Consider the following 9,917-nt stretch of genomic DNA (forward strand, 5'->3'; position numbering starts at 1 on the left):
AACACAGCACAGCCAGATAAACACCACCACCACGAGGCACATAGCAAGAATAAATAGCTGAATAACAGTGAAAAACTGATTTCCTGTTTTAGTCACAACACAGACTATCACTGGTTTTGAAGTAACTTATCACTGCGAGTAGAAGCAGCAACAAACTTTGGAGCCAGTCTAACAAGCCACAAGACATTATGCTAACACAAAGAATAGGTAAGTACACAGACCACACACAAGATACCCTTCAGAAAAGGCTGGCACCCTGAAAGAAAGGCAAAAAGATTTTTTCATTGTTTATGTGTAAGCAGCAGGCATACAAGAGATTATTGCCTTTGGGAACATAAATCAAGCCCATTTAAAAACACTGAAACTTCACTGTACATATCACACAGCTGAAAAGCTTGTATGTGGTTATGTAGGAAGAGAGGACTGGTCAAGAAAGGAGTGGTGACACTTCTGCAATAATATTCAGTATTCATTTTAAATATTAGCAACTTTAAAGAACACTTAACACTCCACAGAGTCTCTGCACCACACCAGCACTAAGTGGTATCCACCAGAGGCCACTAATGCACACTACACAACACACCATACACACAGCTCCTTCTGCAATGAGCTGCTGTGGGAAGGAGAATGGCACGTGCTTGTGGGGCCCCCTGGTCCCACCCACGTATGTTGCATGTTTCACCTTCCCAACTGCTAAATTTGTATGGGATTTGATGGGTGACAGTGTCCTAACTCCAATAGCACATTGCATTCCCCATGAAGGAACTCCATGCATCCATACCCCCAAAAGAGAATGGGTGACAGAACTAGAAGTCATCCTGTCCTGAGAAGCTCAGCTTCGGCAACCTGATAAAACAATATTACTTCAGCATTATTTTAATATTACTATATGAGAATAAGAGATAATTACACAAAACTTTTTTTAATAGCTGTCCCCAAAGCCACATTAGAAGAAGAAAACCACACTACCGGCAGAAACACCTCTATGTGAAGTGGAAAAGAGGGGAAGTTCAGAATGAACACATATATAGTTGTATTGGTATGAATGAACACATATATAGTTGTATTGGTAGACTGCAAACATATTTAAAGCTTCTTTATTATCCTTACTGTAACAACCTTCACAACAATGCTATCACTCACTTTAATGTAGTAACAAGGCAGAAGATGAATGCTGACAAATAATCTTATCTGAGTGGTATGATTTCAGCCTTCAAATTAGAAATTAAAAGGACTTAGGAGCCCAAACCAGGTTTTGTTCAAGAATTTTAAAATGCAATTTGGGATGCTCTAGCAGGCTCAGAACAAAGAAACACCCCAGCAATGCCCGGACACTCCCTCCTTCATGCTCCTGAAGGGAGCCTTCCCCCCCCATCCCTGGAAAATTACCTGATGTGATACAGAATAACCTCCAGGTCCTGGCCATGCCCCTTCTGCCTACTGCATAAATTAACCTGTCCTGGCCAGAACCAGGATAAATCAATTAAAACAGAACAAGTGAGATTCCATCTGAGCATACCAAGTTGATAATTATTATTGCATAGTAAAAAGAAAAATACTATACAACCAAACCCTTAGCATCACTTTCTTTTTTATGAGGATACCATCCTGAGTGATGGTTTAGTTATTCTGATCAAGACACAGAACAATACAAGCTCAGTCTGATGTTACATTTGTTTTAAGCCCTGAAAAGACAGAGTCAAGAAATATTACAAAGCTGGATGTGTTAATCAAGCTACTGCTAAGCTATTTACCATTATTATTGATGACCTGTGAACAGATCAGGAATCGTGACTGATCTACTGCCCAGACAGATTTAAAAAAAGCCTGAGGAAATATAAAATAAGAACAAAATCAGTACTGATAAACCTTTCTAGACTGTTTGCTGAAATGAGTACAACCTAAAGATCCTAATTTGCAATTCACATTGGGCTGTACCAAGACAAAATTCAATTTCCCTATCTCATAAATATGAACTAATATTTTAAGCAACAAGTTTGAGGAATTCTGAAATGGAGCAGAACACTCAGCTGAACGTCCTCAATGAATTTTAGGATATAAATAAACTGCTGTTAGGTAGGCAGCTAGAAGTATATATTATCTGACTATAAATCAGAGAGATTACCCTGTTAGGGGCAGCAGGACTAATTAGCTAACTGGGCACCTAACAGGGTTGTGGTAGACTCATTTTACCTAAAGGGGAAATTTTCTCTGTGGATGTATCAAATTCATTCACACAAGTCCTAGGGATGGTGTTTTTCAGAAAAGATCAGATGATTACAAATGCTTCTTTCCTGGATTAAGTTTATTAATCATTCCTTTGCATTTCTTCTGCATACTATTAGCAACTGGATAATCAACCTAATTACATCTTTTAAGAGAAGCAGCAATTAAAGTCTGTTTAATCAAATAATATCATCTTAAAATGTCTATAGAATGCTAATGCACGATCCACATGCCAAAACTGCCTATTCATTAAAGCCATCTCCAAAACATGCTCCTGAGGATACAGCCAAATTTGCAGCCCATGGAGGACCCCACAGTGGAGCCATGAAAACCCAAGGGGGACTGTGACCCCCCATGGGTAGCCCAGGCTGGAACAGGCTCCTGGCAGGACCTGTGACCCTGTAGGGGACCCACACTGGAGTAGGCTGTTCCTGAAGGACCGACTCCCTGCAAAGGACCTACACGAGAGCAGTTTGTGAAGAACTGCAGCTTGACAGAACTCATGTTGGAGAAGTTTGTGGAGAGCTGTGTCCTGTGGGAGGAGAGAAAGAGTGTGAGGAGCAAAGAGTAGCTGAGATAAATGTGTGAAGAACTGACTTCAACCCCCATTCCTTATCACCCTGTGCCAATCAGGCAGAAAAATCAGGAGTGAAGCTGAGCCTGTGAAAAAGGGGAGGATTGGTTGAAGGTGTTTTAAGATTTGGGTTTATTCCTCACTACCCTACTCTGATTTGATTTAAAATGAGTTTTTTTTCCCTGAATCAAGTATGTTTTGCCCATTATTGTAACTGGAGCATGATCTCTCTCTGTCCTTATCTCAACTTGTGAGCCTTTTGTTATAGTTTCTCTGCCCTATCCAGTTAAAGAGAGTGACAGAGTTGTTTGGTGGGCAGCTGGCATCCAACCGTGGTCATCTCACCATAGGCCATCAATGGCACAGGAACAGAATAAAACTTTTTTTCATTTAACTTCCCCTTTAGAACTCTGTTTGCTTAAGACAGCATGGAATTGTGCTTTGGGAAGTGGCACTACAAATCAGAAGTTATTTGGTTGATCATTCTTTATCCGTATGTGCTGGTTGTTACTACTTTCAGTTGCACCAACTTTTGAAAACAACGAAAAACTCAACTCTCAGAGCACTAACATAATAATCAGTGAGAAGGCAATACTCCCAGGTGTGAGTGTAACAGTTTCTAAGAATTTAATTGCATAAAAGAGGGAAAGCTAACCACTCAATTTATTTCTACCTGTATCTGAATGACACTAGACTGACAGCATTCTTTATATGAAGCTCTCTAACACACAAAAACTAATGAAAAGTTGTGTAAAGGAAATGGTTACCCAGTTTCTCCTACACAAAACAGCATGAACAGTGTTCACATTTTGGAATGGAATCGTAACCTCACTCAACACATCAAGAACTTAGGAGTAATTTCCTTCAAATGAATTCCCTCTGGACCTTAAAGCAAGCTGTTCAGCAGCACCTAGAAATTAAGCACAATTATATGTTGACCAGATGTCAGATTACTTTGAGTACTTAGATTATTTCAGGTAATTGAAAAATGAGTTTTGAAGCTTTTATCTCTAGCTATTAAGGGATGAAGAGAACCTGAACACTTTGGAAAAACTGGTTTTGAGAATATTATTAAGGGATGAAGAGAACCTGAATACTTTGGAAAAAATGTTTTTGAGAATATTATTCAAGAACTGTGGAAGTAAGCATGCCTACAAGTTGATGTTGCATACATGTGGTTCCATTAAATACAGAGTTCATTTAACAGATCTTCACCTGTTTACTATCCATTTATCATTTCTCCCAAAAAGAAAGCAGCATTGTTCCACTCAGCAGGGAGGGAGGTATCTGTCAAATTGCCAAGAAAGCCTTAATTAAGGGAAAGGATGAGAGGTTTAAGTCAAACCAAAACCACGTCCCATTTGTCCTTTGACTCACTGCAGATTATTTATTGAAATCTGTACTTCACATTATCCGTTTTAAAAAGGGCATATTAAGCATATTCACCCTGCACCTTTTATTTAACCTATTAAGTTAGAAATTAGAAAAAAATCCCAGCTCATTATATTCTTTGTCATATTACTTTAAAGTTAATCAAGTATGGCTGCTCTTCTGCTATCGAGAATAAAAAAAATATTTAAAAAAAACCTCTTATTTTGATATTCACCTGCTATTGCTATGCTAGGTAAGAAGTTCTGTGCAAGCTTGTTTTGTAACCCAAAACCCTGGCTGTGAGATGCCAGGCACAAAAACTCTGCTAGGCCTTCTGGAGCCCAGTCAACATACATATTTTGTTGCTACAATCACCAGGTGGCAATAGATCTACCTGGTATGTGGGAGAGATTAATGTACAATCATACATGAAAGTCAGACTTATGAGCCTTGTTTGTGCTACTCATGCACAAAGACACAGTAAAATAAGACAGAAAGAATATCACACTTCTGCAACAAGGACTTCAGGATGAACAGTACAGTAACACCAAGGGCAGCCAGTTTTATTAGTAGCAAATGACTTATTACTTTATATCAAAAGCTAAGAGCTTGCAAGTACAGCAGGATTCCATGATGCATTAATCACAACAGGCATAAGAAGATACTTAGAACATACTTTCATATCCACAGTGTCACTTAAAGTCTGAGTGGTGCCCATTTTCAGGGCATGTACTAGGTTACATTTATGTCAAAAGATGACATAAAATCCATCCTTTTTGGTTTCAGTAAAACTCTGTCAAAGAAATATTTAATAATACCATAGAGATTTCTCATTCACACCATTTCAGCTGTTCATACTGTAGTCTGTCATTCACTGCTCTAGGGTATGTGATAAAAGGCAAAGAATGTTGTTTAAAATTTTTGGTCTTTAGATGCCTTGGAATTAGTTCTTTAAAGCAGAGTCCTACTCAAGCAGAAAAGATTAACAATAAGCACTGGCCCAAAGCCAAACAGTTTGAGATACAGGTTTCCAATACTATCAAAATGTTTACAATACCTTGTGTAAGCCAGAACAGTTTTAAAATATTTGCATAATCTAAAAACTTGAGCCAAACCACCTTACTTAAAGCCTGAGAGACATTTTCTTTTTGCCTTGGAGCTCATTACTGTGCAGCGTTACAATAGCCATGTTAGTTCTACCCTTATTTACTAATTAGGGCTGGGAACCTCCTCAAATATTGACACATCCTGTCCACCAAGATCCACAGGACTCTAAGCAAGTGCACCAGTGGCTTAAGCAGAATCCCTCACACTCCAAGGAGCACTCATCAAGACAGATTCTAGACCAATACCATTAGAGAAATTTGGATTATTCCCCTTCCCTAAGCAAGGCACCTTAAAGGATAACACATAAAGGAACAACATTCAAGTCTTGTGACATATTGGACTATGGAGATTGTGAACCAACCACAGGGTACAGCAGCTCCAGGTTATTCTTCTCAACCCCAGTGAGCCACATAACATTCATATTAAACATAGCATTCTATTCAATCACAGAACACTTGGCTCAGTTTACCTCAGCACAGTTACATCACTCTTGTAGTTCCTACTTCTTCCTTTTCATCTCCTGGGAATAGTTCATCGTTTCATTAAGTCAAAAATCAATAACTGGGTTTAGCTGAAAAGAACGGTGTCACCTCCTGAAGTTCTGGGGATTATGACAGAGTTTGAATTAAATCCCATGTTACAAAGAAGTTGTTAATCTCACAGACTAGTCTTAAATTCAGGCATTAGACATTTCATTCCAGGCCTCAGGCAACAAGAAAGTCATTAAATCATAGTATTTTTTTTTTAAAGCAGAGATTCTAAGAACTAAAAAGGCACTCATGTATTAGTTTATATGGATGTTTAAAACATATATTAAAAAAAAACCAAACCAAACCAAAAACCACCTTCAGTCTGCATCTATTCTTCTGGCTTAATGCATGAGAAGATGCAGTTTTTCCAGGAGCTGCTACAGTAAGAAAACCAGACACCAAGTCTGAAACAGAAAGCTACCTTTTAGCTACTTTTCATTACAACATAGATTTGTACAAGCACAGGCAATTTTTGACTGGCAGCACTACTAAGCATTTCATCCAATTCCTGCAATGAACACAGAATTTTCTTAGCCTTCATTTATAGGCTACCCACTCAACCCACAGTCACCTCCAGGCTCATTTTAACCACCATCAGGGAAGCACAGAATTGACATGTGGATATCTTTAAGCACGTAGCCCACTCAGCTCTAGAGCAGGAAAAGGCGTCCATATGCTCCACAAACAGACCACGAGAACAAAACTTCTCATTCCCGACACTAAATCATCCAAACATGTCACCTGGTAAAAATAACAGGTTCACTGATTCCAGACCAACATTCAAGTGGCTTGTCACAAAAAAAGAAAGCAGACATCTACCCACTAGAAAGATATATCATCCAGGTATTTTCTGAAGGCACTGTTTAAAAACATTCATAGACCATGATGATCTAGACCACAATCAAAAAGCCATTTTATTATGATGGTATTTCAAAGGCATAAAAAAGGAAAAAATTGATCCAGATTTGTAAACTACTTCCCAAAGGGAGTTTGGAGCACTTCAGCACAGAATAGTCACAGCAAGGTGGCACCTGCACACCTCTTTTGCTCACCACACTGAAGCTATGGTGAACAGAGATCAGGGATCTCTAAAATGATGCTGCACTGTGCTCAGCAGACATGCTCCTTATGCTAATATATGCTCCTGTTTAAGCTGATTCAGCCATAATTGGCAGAATATAACTACTATCTTTGAAGGCAAATTGCAAGTTTGACAAAATATAATTTCAGGCAGGTACAGGTATAAAACAGAGAGCACATGAGCGTTCAGTGTTAATAACCTTAATAGTAAAGAATGCAATTAACAAGTTTTGACCAACTGAAACACAGCTGTCAAACTCTTTTAGTTTGAGAATGATCCTTTTATCGCACTAAAACCAGAATGAAAACTCAGTTGCTTACATAATGCAGCCTTCACACTGGCTCTTATAATAATGCACTACTATCATTTTAACTTTTAAAAGGGAAAGGTTTTCGGCTTTAAAGAAGAGCTGAACAGATGCTGGCATTAAATCCCAATTAGCAGAAGGGAATCCCTCACCCATTCCCCAATAGCAAGAGAGAACAGTCTCGTGACAGCCTTTTCAGCAGGAGGTTGTGGAGCACAACAGAAACAAAAGTGCCTTGCACATCCATGGCTTATTTTTTTTACCCCAGTGTGTATCAAATGATCAAACTTACACAAACAGGTACAGGAAACGTGAACTAGCTTTAAATTATCCTAGCTAATCTACGATTTTAATAAAGTAGTTCAAGCATTTAAAACTGCAAGATTGCGTTTAGTTTAAAAAATGTTCAGTTTACAAAGGACAGTGTATGGCACTTGCGTCTTTCTGGCTTCCTTTAGTGCTCAGGCAAAAGGATGACTAAATCTATCAGCTTCTGAGTCACTCGCAGCAGAGACAGCTGAGAAGGACAGATACAGCGAGCCAGGCAGACACTGTACCCATCCTGTTCTTCTCTAACCAGGTAGCCTCAGTGCACATAAAGAGATGTCTGTCTCTCACACACACATTTCGCTCTGGGACATGAGGAGATTTTTTCCATAAGCCAAAAAAGGCAAAGTCACGATAGAAGGCGGCAACGGCAAGACCAAGAAGCTTGACTGAGCTGGGTCATTACCAGTACTCAGGAGGGACTGAGCTGCCTAAAAGCTCACTCTCCCCCGTAAAACATCTCCCACCAAACCAGCATCGTTACCTGCCACCATCCGGGGCGCCGGGATTTCAAAGCCTCGAGTCAAAACCCAGCTGCTCAAGTTTAGGACTCCATCCTCGCCTTTCTTTTCTCCCCAAACCAAAGCCGCCACCGAGTGGGTCACTAAACTTCCCCGAGCAGGGAGCTCTCCCCTCCTACAGGAACCGAGCCAGTGTCGTCATCCCTCGCAAGCCCCAGCCCTGCCCTTCCCCGCCTGGCGCCGTGCAAGGAGAGCTTCACCTTCCCCGCGCTCGCCGCAGCGCCGTGGGGTGGGCGACCCGCACCCAGCGGGCTCCCCGGGGGTCGTGCCCCGGCCCGGCCCGCTCGGCCTGACCCCAGCACGGGCAGCGCCGCCGGCGCGGCCGCGGCACCGGCGACTCCCCCCGCCCGGACCCACCGCCCGCCATTGCCCAACGGCTCCGACGGGGATCCCAACCCGGCCGCCAGCTCGAGTCTCTCCCGAAGGCGGGGCCCCGGGGCGCGGAGCGGCCCTCACCTGCAGCGCCGGGACCTGCCCGTCGCCCGTGCCCGGCGGGGGTGGGGGTGACGAGACGGCGAGAGCGCGGCGGAACCGACCCGACCCCTGCGCTCCGCTCGGCGCCGCCGCCCCCGCCCGCCCCCTGGCGCCCGCCCAGCCGCCTTCCCATTGGCCGAGAGCGCGGGCAAACTCCCGCTCCACCGCCGTCTATTGGCTCCTCGTGACTGCCAATCAACGCCGCTTCCCCGTCGGGGGCGGTGAGGGCCGGTGCGCGCGCCCGCGGCCAGCGCGCGCTCCCCGGTGGCCGTCGGGGACAACCGGAGCCACACGCGCGGCCCCGCCCCCCAGCCCTCACCCCGGGGGGCTCCGACCGCCCCCGGCCCGGGCTCACCCCGGGGGGCTCCGACCGCCCCGGACCCCGCCCGGGCTCACCCCCGGGGCAGCGGCTGCCCGGCCCGCCCGGCCGCAGCGTCAGCCAGGTGTCCGAGTGTAGGAAACCGTGACAGGAGCACTGCGGAACGTGGCAGGGCGCGGCGGGAATAACACTGCGTCCGTGTCCCGTTTCCACTGCGGGGCACCGTGAATAAGCAGATGTTGTTTCCCGAAGCGAAATGGGAGAGAGTTGACAGATCCCGGGAAGTGTCCGGGACTTTTCCGCGCCCGGCATCGCTGCAGGCGCTGATTCGGCTCCGCACAGCGCGGTGCGCTCCGCCGGCACTGCGGCACCGGGAGCGCCCGCTCGGGGCCGGGCCGGGCTCGCAGCTGCCCCGGGCACGGGCTCAAGGACAGGGGCAACCTCTGACATGGCACTGCTGGTTTGGGTACACCGCTCTCCGCGGAGCTACGCGGTTCTCGCCCAGTATCAGAACTGGTACTCACGCCTTCGCCTATCTTTCGGATTTATTTGTTTTAGACAGAGAGCTATGTCAAGTTCCAGGCAGCAGCCACCACGGTGACCTTCCTTCGTCCCTTCAGCCTTTGCCTTCGCCGCTAGTTTCTGCATTTCCCTCCCATCTGCCCTTCTCATCACTGCTGTGCCTCCAGCGCTGTCCCCGGGGACAGCCTGGTTCGAGGACAGCAAGGGCTCTGGATCACTGGGTAGGGCTGCAAAACAGTACTTTCCTCTTGGCCGTGTTTCTTATGCAAGTGCGCATATAATCAGATCGACGCCAAGTCTTCCTGTACTCTTTCACTCAGTCTGTGACTCATTAACTTTAGTTCACTTAGATTAGTTGAGTAGGATTGTAAGACCATAACACCGGGATAAACTTTATCTTCTGAATGTCCTTGACAAATGGATTTGAATTAATTGCTGTTAACATTACTGTGAAATTTGGCCAGGTTGTTAAGCTTCCTAAGATTGAACATGATTTCTCCCTTCCCTAGTCTCCCTCTCCTCATTCTCCTGTGTTGAAAGTTAACAGTTCACGTTTGA

The 9,917-nt window shown here is 44.2% G+C and overlaps 1 protein-coding gene across 3 annotated transcripts in view; it reads right to left on the bottom strand.

The window, feature by feature from the left end:
* PACSIN2 (protein kinase C and casein kinase substrate in neurons 2) overlaps positions 1-8,657 on the bottom strand; it is a 56,108-nt gene extending 47,451 nt beyond the window's left edge. For 2 of the 3 annotated variants that reach the window (XM_054631780.2, XM_054631779.2), the window contains exon 1: positions 8,501-8,657. The gene's annotated coding sequence lies outside the window, so the exon portion shown is untranslated. Of the gene's footprint in view, positions 1-8,007; positions 8,144-8,500 lie in introns of those variants that run through there. The other variant, XM_077178399.1, reaches the window with a different exon arrangement.
* Positions 8,658-9,917: the final 1,260 nt, after the last annotated feature.

Source organism: Agelaius phoeniceus, chromosome 5, assembly GCF_051311805.1.
Source record: "Agelaius phoeniceus isolate bAgePho1 chromosome 5, bAgePho1.hap1, whole genome shotgun sequence".
In the NCBI taxonomy this organism is placed as follows: domain Eukaryota; kingdom Metazoa; phylum Chordata; class Aves; order Passeriformes; family Icteridae; genus Agelaius; species Agelaius phoeniceus.